The following is a 13,059-nucleotide window of genomic DNA, read 5'->3' as shown; positions in this document are numbered from 1 at the left end:
TTATATATTGTATTTATTACTATTAACAAAAAAACGGGTCGGGTTGTTTTATATACACACAAATATATTTTACTTTTAAATATACTATTTAGTCTTTACTACTAACAACAATTATCGTTATGAACACATTAAATAACCTATTATATGTCTCTTCGCTTTAACATTTTTATAGTTAAAAAACGCATATGTTAATATTACATACGACTATCTTATATATTACAATAGCAGTCTTTTTTTAATAAATTATTTGATTGGTGAAAAAAATATGAGACGATCTATTTTTTTTTTTTACTTCAACCATCTTTTTCTTTATGTAAAGGTGAGTATTTACATTTTTTAGAAACAGTAATTAATTGTATATTTTCATAATCATTTTTAACTTATATAAAAAGTACTCATTTTTCTTGTAAAATTAGCAACTTAAATTAAAATAAATAAACTATATTATAATTTTAAATTTTATGATATATATATATATATAATTTCTTTGTAATGATCTTTTTTAAATTTTAAAGCTGTTTCAATTTTATAATTTTCTTATAATTGCCTTTTAATATTTTTTAAACTGCTAATAGTTTTGTTTTACATTTCGAAGTTTACAAAAGTTTTTTTTCTTTACAAGATTTTAAATAAAATTACGTTTTCTTTTCTTTATTTTACTTTTATATAAAACCTTTTTATGGTAGATTTTGAATTTTTACATGTTTATTTTTTTTAATTTTCATAAATTTATAATTGACATGTGTTAACATCTGAATAATATAATTGACATGTGTCACAATCTTGTTAATGAGTAACTTTGACATCAAACTTTATATAATAAGATAGCCCAATTAAAAATATAATTATTAGTATCTATATATACATTTTTAAGTACATTTTGTGTTCTACCCTTTTACTTGTACTTATTTAAAATTTTATTTACAAAGTTAATCCCTAAAATTTTTTTAAAATTTGCATTACTTCAGATTTTGTTTTCTAAATATTTTACATTCCATTCCAACTAGAAAAATTACAGCAAAATCAATATGGAAACGGAAACTATGATATATTTAACCACACCTTCTATTATGTTTTGATGATATTCTATCTCTGAATCTTTTGCAAACAAAGAAAACAACAATTTGATTTTCATTTTGTTTTCCAAAACCTGCGAGCTTTGATTCTTAACGTAAGAAGAACTTCGATTCATATTTATTTAAATATTATAATTAATATATATAAACTCAATAAAATTTTAAAGATAATTTTTGAGAAATACCCCTTTTGGTATACCCCTTTTCAAAAATACCTCTTTCATCTATCTATTTTCAAAATACCCCTTTTTAAATATGAAAAATTATAAAGTTTTATATGGTTCACAAGGTACTTCTAGATAATAACTACTACCTCTAGACTCGATCCAAATATTTATAAAGTTTTAAAACATTTTAAAAGTTTTTTACAAGGTTTTTTTTTTCAACCATTATAAAGTTTTAAAAACATTATAAAGTTTTTTTTTCTACCAAACATTAATTAAATTAAAAGATAACTCCAAGATTGGTTGCCCAAACCGGAGGAAAAGAGTTTACAAAAGAATTTTCAGTAAATAAAGATTTTGAAGAACGGGCTAGACAATCTGCCCTTACGTTGAGCTCTCGAGTGATCATGGTCAGGGAGAAGGAAGGAAAGCTGGCCAATAGATTCGAAAAAGCTGGCCAATCATCAGGCGTCTGCACCATCGCCACCAATTCTGCACAATCTGTCTCGAAGCTCTGGCAGACAACTCCAGCCGCCAATAGTGACTCCATAGCCCAGATTAAGGCTTGTAGCTCTGCATGTAAGGATGTAGGAGTGCGCCTCTGACTCCATGCTCCCAGAAGAAGCGTCAAATTTTCATCACTTCAATACCACCACCCCAGACCCTGTAGAGGATCTGAACCTTTCCATGAACCATCAATCTGACAGAGAGGAAACGCCCCCCTGTCCTCCAACAGGGGTGTAGTATGCAAATAACTGTCCGAGTAAGATTTGGCCTCTTCCCACAATACTTTATCATTATTCGCCTGAAGTAAAATCTCCATCGGCTCGGCCTCTAACCCCTGAAAAACTTTTTTATTCCTATCTTTCCATAGTGACCAAAGTATCCAGGGAAGACAAAGAGCTACATCAGGATCCCCCGACTAAGAAGCTGCCCGCCAGAAAATAAAATCCAAATTTGCATAGATTGAAGCATATGGAAAACCATCTGGAACTAACAAAACTGGTGACAACCCTTAAACATCACGCGAGCGAGGGCCCTCAAAAAGAGCATGATTAATTGTTTCTGGTACATATTCACACCGTTTGCATAGAGTATCACACCGGACACCCCTATACGCAAGCCGTTCTAACACTGGGAGAGTGCCCGAAGCAATCTGCCAGAAAAAATGTTGGACCTTCGAGGTAACATCGAGTTTCCACGATTGGGCCCTAAGGGCCATACAAGTCGGCCCGTATTCGACTTCCGTCATTAATTCTCTGGCTAGCCGGTATCCTGATTTAACCGTATACTTTCCTGACTTGGTAAAGTACCATACTAATCGATCCGGTTGCTGGACTTTACTGACCGTCATACTCCAAATAATCGGTATATCCCCCAGATCCAGAAACTCCTCCAGAGTAGGCAAATGCCAATTCTTCGTAACAGGATTAATTAGATGGTTCACCATCAAACTCGGTAACCAAAGTCGTCCCCGACCATTTGCTGGACGTGGTCGAATATCCGGTATCCATGGGTCTCGCCAAACCAAAATAGAACAACCCGAACCTACCGCCCACCGCGCTCCATGTTCTACCAATGCCTTAGTTGAAAAAATACTCCTCCAAGCGAAGGAGGGATTATATGGTTTTTTGGCCATAAGAGGGTGTTTATTTCTAAAATATCAGCCTTTCAACACCCGAGCCATTAAGGACGTCGATGTTGGATTAACCGCCAATACTGTTTCGCTAGCATAGCATCATTAAATTGTTCCAGGGCTCTGAAACCTAGACCCCCTTCACACTTTTCCTTACATAATTTATCCTAGGCCACCCAATGTAGACCACGAGTCATGTCATTGGATTTCCACCAAAAAGTGGAAATAGCACTCGTTAATTTAGATGTCAACTCTTGCGGCAATTTATAGCAGGATATCACATGAGTAGGAAGTGCCAACGCCACTAATTTAATCATAATCTCCTTACCACCTTTCGATAAAAGCTTTGCATTCCAGCCATTGACTCGGTCATCCAACCGATCCTTGACATATCCAAAAACCTTCGTTTTTGAACCTTGGAGGCTTTCAGGAATGCCTAAATAAGAGCCCATACCTCCCTCTTTAGAAATACCAATGACTGACTTCAACTGATCCCTTGTCTCAGAAGGAACCTTCTTGCCAAACATTATAGAAGATTTCTCTAAATTAACCTCTTGCCCTGAGGCTTTGCCATAATTTCTGATAATTTCCATGACTCAGTCGCCTCTGCTTTACAGAAAAACAGACTGTCATCAGCAAACAACAAATGCGAAATGGTAGGACTATCGCGAGCGATTGAGATGCCCGTTACTTTCTTCTCCCGTTCTGCCTTTTTAATATTCGCTATCAGAACCTCCGTGCAAAGTATAAACAAATACGGTGACAACGGATCCCCCTGACGTAGACCTCTCTGTGGTTTAATAAGTCCCCGGGGTTGACCATTGAGAAGAACTTGATATGACACCGAGGAGACACACCACATGATCCAGGAAATCCATTTCCTATCAAACCTTAACTTAACCATAACCGCTTCTAAAAAATCCCATTTCACACGATCATAAGCCTTACTCATATCCGTTTTGAAGGCCAGAAACTCCGACTTACACCTTCGATTAGTATTTAACCCATGAAACATTTCCTGCGCAACCAAAATATTATCTGTAATTAACCGACCCGAAACAAAAGCCGACTGAGTTTCGGAAACCAGGGATGGGAGGAACCGTTTTAGCCGAAAACACAGAACCTTAGAAATAATTTTATAGCTCACATTACAAAGGCTTATCGGCCTAAACTCCGCCATCCGCTGTGGCCGATCAACTTTAGGAATAAGACAAATATTCGTCTCATTTAAACGTGGATCAACACTACCTGATCGGAAAAATTCTCTAACCAGAGCAACTAAATCCCCTTTTAAGGAGGACCAAAATCGTTGAAAAAACAAAGCCGTCATGCCGTCAGGTCCTGGAGTTTTCTCCGGATGCATAGCAAACAGGGCTTTCCGAACTTCCGCTTCAGAAATATCCCGAATTAAATCTCTGTTCATAGCTTCCGAAATTAAAGGGGTAATCTCTTGTAACATCTCTGAAACACCTCGGACATCCGAATTCCTAAAAAGAACCTCAAAATATTTTGTAGCAATATTCTCCATACCTAAGACCGATTCATTCCATATATTATCTGCATCAAACAACCCAATAATCCTATTTCTTACCCGTCGTTGTCTAGTAGAGGCTTGGAAAAATTTAGTATTCTTATCCCCAACCCGTAACCAAACTTCCTACTCTTTTGTTGCCAGTATAATTCCTCATCCCGATACGCCTCTTTTAATTTCCTCTCTATATCCCGAATTTCCTCATGAGGAATCGAATCATCCATTTTCGCCTCCTGTAACGCCGCCTTCAAGGAAGAAATGAGCCTTGGGCCAGAATAAATAATATTCTTTCGCCACCAAGAAATTGAATTCCTGCAATTTTTTATCTTATCCACAAAGCCTGGAATCCAAAAAAAATTTGTACGATTCCATCCTGACTCAACCGCCCCGAATAAACCATCTTTTCGCAACCAGCGTTTGTCAAATGAAATTGCCTATTTCGTCTCGTATGCATCTTTAGGCAAGTAGCTAAAATTTGACAATGATCAGAACCAATCATTTCCAAATAATCTACCTTAGAATTCAGAAAATAGCCCTGCCAGTCCTCATTACCCAAAGCCCGATCTAACCGACAACGAACTACCTGGTTATTGAAGTGACTAGATCATCTCGTGGCATTTACTTGTATCAACGGAAATATGCATTGGACATTATCAATGAGTGTGGTTTATTAGGTGGGCGACCTGTTTGTACGCCTACTCTTCAAAATCACAAATTAGAAGAGGATACAGGCCAATACTTTGACACTCTGGAACGATATCGACGTTTGGTCGGTCGGTTGGTGTATCTAACGATCAGTCGGCCAGAACTCATGTATACGGTCCACATGCTAGCGCAGTTCTTGCACAAACCTCGGTTGAAACATTGGTGGGCCACGCTGCGTGTTGTTCGTTATCTTAAGAACAACCCTGGTCAAGGGGTTTTATATACTGCGAATGGCGACTTACATGTCTCAGGGTATTGTGATTCAGATTTTTCTACATGTCCAATATCTCGTCGTTCTCTCACGGGTTTTGCTATCCTACTGGGTGGGTCTCCCATTGCTTGGAAGACTAAGAAACAGAGTGTGGTGTCTCAATCATCTGCGGAGGCTGAGTACAGGGCGATGTCTTTCACAGCCTCCGAGCTCACATGGCTTCATGGTCTCCTCTCTGATTTTGGTGTCTCGTCCCCAGAGCCTTTTAGTCTCTACTGTGATAACAAAGCTGCTCTTCACATTGCGGCTAATCCCGTCTTTCACGAGCGCACCAAACACATTGAGCATGATTGTCATCCCTTACGGGACGAGATTCAGAAAGGTTTGATAGCGACAGAATATGTCCACACTACTCAACAACTTGCTGATATATTTACTAAAGCACTCGGTACACCAGCGTTTGACTACCTTTGTCGCAAGTTGGGCATTTGTGACTTACATGCGCCAACTTGAGGGGGAGTATTATGGGGTCGGTGCGTAAATATTACATTGTATTTAGGTTTCCTAGATTTCTCACGCTTGTATATATACGCTATGTAACACATCTTAATAGAGTCGAGCCGTTCTATTCCTATCTTCATAGGGCATATATTTTTGTTTTTTACAAGGTTTTTAAAAGGTTTACAAGGTTTTTAAAAGATTTTTAAACATTTTTAAAAGTTTTTACACACAAATTTTGAAAATTTGTAAATTTTTAGTGGCTTTTTTGGTAAAGTTTGAAAGAGGGGGTATTTTTATAAACGGGTATTGCAAAAGGGGTATTTTTGAAATTCTCCCAATTTTAAAATCTTACGAATACGTAAAATTAAAAAAAGTTTTAAATACTATATAATATGGTTATATAGTAGATGGATTATAAAGAAGACATGTTGAAATTAATAAAATATCATTAAATTTGTGCTCTTACGGGTTAAATCCTCATTTTATTATTTGTTAACACTATTAATATTAGAATATTTGACATATAAAATTAAGTTAATTTAACTAAGATTATGTAAAATAATTAAATCATTAAAAATGTGGCTTAATCATAGCGTACAAATGACTTATTATGTATTTAGATCCCTTATTTTTTTGTTATAATAATTAAACATCAAAATAGAATCTGAAATACTAAACAAAACAAACTAAATATAACAAACAAATGTTCATGAAATATATTGCAGGTTAAAAATTAATATAAATATTTAGCCGCACAAACAACCGCAAAATTTTATTATTCCTCTATTTGCAAAACATTCAATATTTAACAAACAAATACAATATAAAATATAAATAATAATAAGAATTATATGCACGCGATGTACCGCGGGTTAAAATCTAGTATTTTATTATGTTTTTAAAACGGTTACAGTTAAAAGAAATTATAGTTTAGCTATGTGGTTAACTAACAGTTTTGATACGATTATGATTAATATAATTTAACCATATATTTACAGTTAACGGTTACGGTTTTTAACTGTTATATACGGTTACGATCCGGTTTAATTTTGGTCATGCCTAACCACAAATTGTGTCCACTAAATCTAATCGTACATGTGGTTAATTAAGGAACGCATGTACGGGAACGAATACTTTTTCTCAATGATACTAGAGATGTGGAGTATCGTCTGATGCCTACAAAAATGTTTACGGCCATTATGTTCTATGTGAAAAAATAATTGATGTAGAGTAAGAGTACAGTCAATGTGATTATACTTGCAAGGAACTAAGTTTAGAAACATGTCTTTCCCGCCCGGCGTGCCAGGTGATGTCTAAAGCAAGGAAAAAGTTTTTGAATCATAAATAGTAAACTGTCATTAACCGCTACACTAAATCAAACTTTTGTAATTTGATGCTCTCAAATTTTCATATAAGTTGGATGCCTCAAGCCCTTGCTTGTTCGGATTTAGCTCCGGGCCGGGAAATGATCCAAATTGTCAATACGTATGGACATACGATGAAGAGATATGTACTAGTAAGTATTACATTCATCACCTGGCACTATCAATAACAGACTTGCGATCTCACATACTCGTAGATAGAGTTTTTTTAATTTTGTATGTTGTGTGGACAACCATCATCTACGAGTACGTGAGACCGCAAGTCTGTTATTGATAGTGCCAGGTGATGAATGTAATACTTACTAGTACATATTCACCTGATATCTTTTTTTTTGGGGATAAATTAGATCTTTTGTTTTCAGCAGAGAAAGTTGGCTTGTACTCGTCTTCCTTTTAGAGTGCCAAATATGAATATATGGTCCAATTAATGTCAAAGGAGGTTGTGTAGCTATGATTTGGTCAACTATCATATGAAGATGTGACTTTAGCACACCAAATAAGCCAATCTAAAGAGATCTACCTCCAAAACTCCATAACAACCATTTTCTGTAAAAAAAAAAAAAAAACAACAACTTACTTTTTGGTCTACTTAATTTCAAGTGTTTTTATGTACAATTTTGATGTGTCACACATCATGTGTGACATTATGTTTGTATTAAAAGTTAATGTTATCCTCACTAGATCAATGATCAACGCCAACATCTCTAAAGAAATATGTTTACGGACCTCAAATATGAAAGAAACGTTCTTCGAAATAATTGATCAGGGATGGTCACTACAGATGTTTCCTCCCCCACCCCAGAATTTCAAACTGATTTTGTTATGATGTAGGTACGTAAGAAATTGTTATTTTCAAAAATTATTATTTTTGACAAAATATATGTTGTATTACTAAATAAAATAATATTTTTTTACATATATATAAATTGATGCTAAAAAATTGAAATAATTATAGAGAAATACCCTCAAATAGTAAACATCTAAAAAATTGAAATAATTATAGAGAAATACCCTCAAATAGCAAACATCTAAGTTTTTTTTCCAAGATTAGCACACATTCTTAAATATTCAAAAAGTAGCATTATTGAATTGATTAGAAAATAATAAAATTAATTATAATTTTTTTGGAAATTGCTCTGGTTCTCACGAGTCACGAGCTCCTCCTCGTCTCTGAAGGAACAACATCAACAACAGCAAAACTCGTCAAAGAGATAGAACTCCGGTTTTCATGAGTCACAAAGCTTCAATCTCTTTGACGAGTTTTACCGTCCGATCCATTTGAACAGCTCGATGTAGCTCACCAATCACATCCATCGCTCTCTCGACACGTGTCTCTGCTCCTGAATCGGAGTCGTCGGATCTCCATGAACTTCTCGCAATCACATCTTGACACTTCTCTCTGATGCGTTTCAGAAACTTTCTCTTGCCTATGGTGAAAAGGTCCATCACAAAGAATCGATTGGCCATAATCAATTCATCTCACAAAACGAAGCATCTCAACATTAGGTAACTATCTCTTACATGGATTTCACAATGCATTTTCAACTGTTTGTGAGGAGGATTTCCACACTGGTTTTGACATTGATGTTTTGTCAACTCCTCAAGAAGAGAAAGTAGCAGTTTTAGATGTCTCTGAAATGGTTAAAGAGTGGTAAGCAGTCAACAAAGTTCACGACCAATCATTTTGCACACCAAGTGTCCGACTAATGCTTCTTAAAGGCCACCATTTACATCAGAAGATGATGGAAGAAAATCTGTCCAAATCATGGAAAGTTCAAGATCAATAACATGTCACAACCACAAGGTTTAGTATATGAGGCGTTATGTGTTCAAGAGATAAATAGCTGATGTCACAAAGATTGGAGATACACACACCACAATTGAGTAAACAAAACATCAAGCATGGTGAGGTTGATGATGTGATGTTTTATAATCATATGCTTCTATGTCTCTTTTTGTTTTAAGAGGGGTATTGAACTTATATTTTAAGAGATTTTGTGGGTTTTATATATTTTAGGTTTTTGCAAGATTTGATTGAGCTTTTAGAAGATTTTTAATTATTTATTAGAGTTTTAATATATTCTTTAAAAAATACTTTGTGATTTGGTGAGATTTTATTATTAGATTTAGAGAGATTTTAGGATACTTTATAACAAAAAAAAAAATTGACTTTATAACTGAGATGATGATGATGTAATTCTGTCGACAAAAGCCTCTCTTAGGTACTCGTAGCTTTCACTGCCCCCATCTCTTCCTATCCTCTTACATAGACCATCATCGAGAGATGCTATCTGTAACAGAGCCATGAATCATCATCTGTTCATTATCTGCAACAGAGCTAAGGTTTAGTAGTAAGTAACAAGTAAACAAACCTTTAATTATGATTCCTCAAACCCATTAACTCAAAGCTAAATCAAAAGAAAGATGAAGAGACAATTAACGACCTCACAAAATCAGAACTGAGATTAAACGGTGATCACCAAGCCAAGCCTGCAAAATAAAACCCAACATCATTTAATTCTCACCCTAAATAAGAATGAACAACAAAAAAGAGATCGAAGAATTTGTAACAAGTACCTCATCAAAGATAAAAAAAAAAAACTGATCATACCTTCTCTCTTAGGATACTCGTAGCTCTCATTGCTCCCATCTCTTCCTATCTTCTTACATGGATCATCATCGAGAACTACTATCTGCAACAGAACCGTAGTAGTAAGTAACAAGTAAACCCTAACTATGCAAGATAAGGTTTGGTAGTAAGTAAAAAGTTAAACCAACCTTTTAATTCTGACTCGTCAACTCATTATTTAACTCCTTTGTTTATGTATTTGAATCAGCTGTTGAAAACCTGAAATCACAGAACAAGAGAAAATCATAATACGCAAAAGAAACAACAAAAAGGTAACTCAAAAGAAAGAAGAGACAATGTCCTTACAATAACTAAGCTTGTCGAGGATGAATGGACAATCATCAAACTTCTTCAAAGCATTTTCCCATTATCCAAGTTCGATCATGCATCAAAACACACAGAAATTTTAGCTCCTACTACTGAATTTTAAGTTTCAGAATGAGAACAAGGGACAAACTTATTACGTTTATGTATTTTACCTAGTCAATTGAACATATACATCTTACTAGATTGATCGTAAACGTTTCAGGTACGGGGACGGCAAAGAAACGGCACGGAAACTTTCTGAAACGTTTCTATTGTAAAATAGGGAATTTATTTTTTTCTTCCATTGTCCAAGAAAGAAAAGGAAAATTAACCTTTTAAATATTGTCTAATTAGGGTTTACAAATATCAATGCTCTATATATCTCATCTTTTTGCATTGTTACTGAACGTCGACGCTGTTCATCGCAAAACCAAAACACACAAACTTCTCTGTTTTCTATTTTTGGTGAAGACAAACTTCTCTGTTTAGCTTTGAGAATGAGTTTCTCAAAGAAGAACTTATTTTAATTATTATTTAATATATTATAGTCATGTTTTGTTTCATGAAAAATTTTTATAAGTGCTTTTATTTAATTTATTTTAGGGAAATTACCTAGAATATTACATAAAAGTAGGTTTATTACTAGACTAACACGTTGAGAATTCCGACTTACTCGAATAACACATAAAAGTTTGATTATTATTTCTAAACGAGATTTGTGTGTTTTATTACGGTTTATGTCATTTATAATTAAAAAAAGTTAATTAAAAATCATCAAATTTCGATTAACTTGGATGCAGCGGTAGTCTCAAAAAGATTTAGATCTTCGTGAAAACCCTAACGGGAAGACCATTACGCTAGAGGTCGAGTCATCTGACACCATCGACTATGTGAAAGCGAAGATCCAGGGATCTCACCGGACCAGCAGCCTTTGATTTTCGCCGGGAAGCAGCTCGAGGACGGCCGCAGTTCTTATCAAATAAAAAAAAAAGTTTCGATAAACTTGATTTGTGCAGTTGGTCTCGTCTGCTCTTCAAAGATGTACAGATCCTCCGATTACGTCTATTTCGAGTAATTTTGTCACTCTCTTTTATTACCCCTAATTTTGTTTTCCGATTCTGGGTTTGCTCTCGATTGATGCTTCTGTACAGTCGCAGATACGGGATCGACGAAGCGGCTGCTACTCCTTTGCAGGCAGTGAATAGGGGTGACTCTGACAGCGAAGTTAACACAACACGGAAACTCTTTTCTTTTCTCTCTAATTTTAGTGTTTAGGTATCCTTTTTTATTTTATTTTAACAATTTTAGTTATATTCAACCTTCCTTTTGCTTTTTCTGATCTCTCAAATTCCAAACCTTCGGAATCCAAACACATTTTTTGAACCTCGCCACTCTCTCGTCTAGATCGTTCTTCCTTCTTTTAGCCGTAGGAAGAATGTCGATGACAGAGGCAGTGACAAAGATCCATCCATAGATGATAGATTAGTTAGTGTTTTGTTTCCCTTTACAATTGTCTCTATAGGGTTTTGGATGATTTAGATTTTAGACCTCTGTAATGGGGAATTGCTTTGGATCTTCCCCCAAGAATGAAGATGTTAATGTTGACGACTCCTCAGTGAACTCCAAACCCTTTTCACGTAAGCCCCTTCTCATTACTCAATTTATCTTTTTCTGAAGATCTCTAAGAAAGAAGAAAAATACAAACTTTGTTTTTTTTTGTTGCTGCAGGTTTATGCTTTGATTGAGAGAGGAGTTTGAAGTAATTTAGGTAACAAGAAGAGAACAAAAGTTTTAATTTTTTTGGTTTGTTATGGTGGGGGCGATGGCAAACAATGGAAGAATCCGGTCAGCTTCTCCGGTGACTAATGGGTCAAAAGATCTGACTCCGAACAGCGCTCCGGCGAGCACAACGGGATCTGAATATGGTCCTGTTGAGTTCACAAGAGATTACGTTGAAACTCTTCTTAATGAACGAATCAAGTAAAAGAGCAAATTCAACTACAAGGTTTCTACTTTTTCCCCCACCCTCAATTTTATTTTTTTACCTGAATTTAAACTTTCTTGTGTAATCTAAGTTGTGATGTGTGGATGAAAAAGAAAAAGTGTCTATACTGTTGAGTAAGTTATATCAATTAGGGTTTCTATTAGCAGAGAGAGAGTTTTAGTTGGTGAAGTTTTGAATTTGAGGTAGCTTTTTTTTTTACTGGCTTTTCTCGTTGAATCCGTTGGTTTTCTTATAGAAGATTTGATTGTGTTTATAAGACAATTTGTGGGACCTTTAGTATTAGGCAATAGCATTGAAGACATTGTTTATGTGTTCTGATTGATCCTTATGGTATAGAATCTGAAGCTTTTAATTTCTGTTAGCTTACTGGCTTTGTTCGTTGGATCTATTTTTTTTTTTTCTAAGAAGAAGATTTGATTGTGTTATAAGACAATTGGTGGGACCAAAATAGTTTTGTCAGTTTGATAAAAGCATTAAAGACTTTGTTTATGTGTTTGGCTTTGGTCTCCCTTTTGGTTTCAGTTAGTTAAGCTTGAATTTGAATGTTCTTCTAGGTGGTTTTTGGGTTTTGCAGGAGAGATATGAGAACATAATGGAATATATAAAAAGGCTTAGACTTTGCATTAGGTGGTTTCAAGAACTCGAGATGGATTATGCTTTTGAGGAAGAGAAGTTGAAGAATGCATTGGAATTGAATGAGAAGCATTGTGCTGACATGGATGTGTTTCCATAATTAAAGTTTAGCTGTTACTTTTTTTTGTTTCAAATTTTTTTGTGATTTTTGAACTTTATATTTGTGCAATTTTGATGACAGAGGTTAGTTTGAGAAACAAAGAAGAGGAGCTGAATATGATAACTGAAGAGCTGAGGAAAAACTTTGAATCTGTTCAAGTGCAACTTGCCAGGGAACAAA

The 13,059-nt window shown here is 35.0% G+C and overlaps 1 long non-coding RNA gene across 4 annotated transcripts; it reads left to right on the top strand.

Annotated features, from left to right (window-relative positions):
• LOC104732394 lies at positions 10,911-13,059 on the top strand. 4 transcript variants are annotated; one of them, XR_758795.2, is made up of 5 exons: positions 10,911-11,212; positions 11,293-11,778; positions 11,870-12,146; positions 12,701-12,867; positions 12,963-13,059. It is a non-coding gene; the product is annotated as an uncharacterized LOC104732394 (long non-coding RNA). The 4 variants fall into 4 exon arrangements; XR_002034726.1 differs by having other exon boundaries at positions 10,912-11,212; positions 11,293-11,416; positions 11,664-11,778; positions 12,701-13,053; XR_002034725.1 differs by having other exon boundaries at positions 10,912-11,212; positions 12,721-13,053.

This window comes from Camelina sativa, chromosome 12 (assembly GCF_000633955.1).
Source record: "Camelina sativa cultivar DH55 chromosome 12, Cs, whole genome shotgun sequence".
Taxonomy (NCBI): Eukaryota; Viridiplantae; Streptophyta; class Magnoliopsida; order Brassicales; family Brassicaceae; genus Camelina; species Camelina sativa.
The sequence above is the reverse complement of the archived record's forward strand: the minus strand, read 5'-3'. Positions and strand labels throughout refer to the sequence as shown.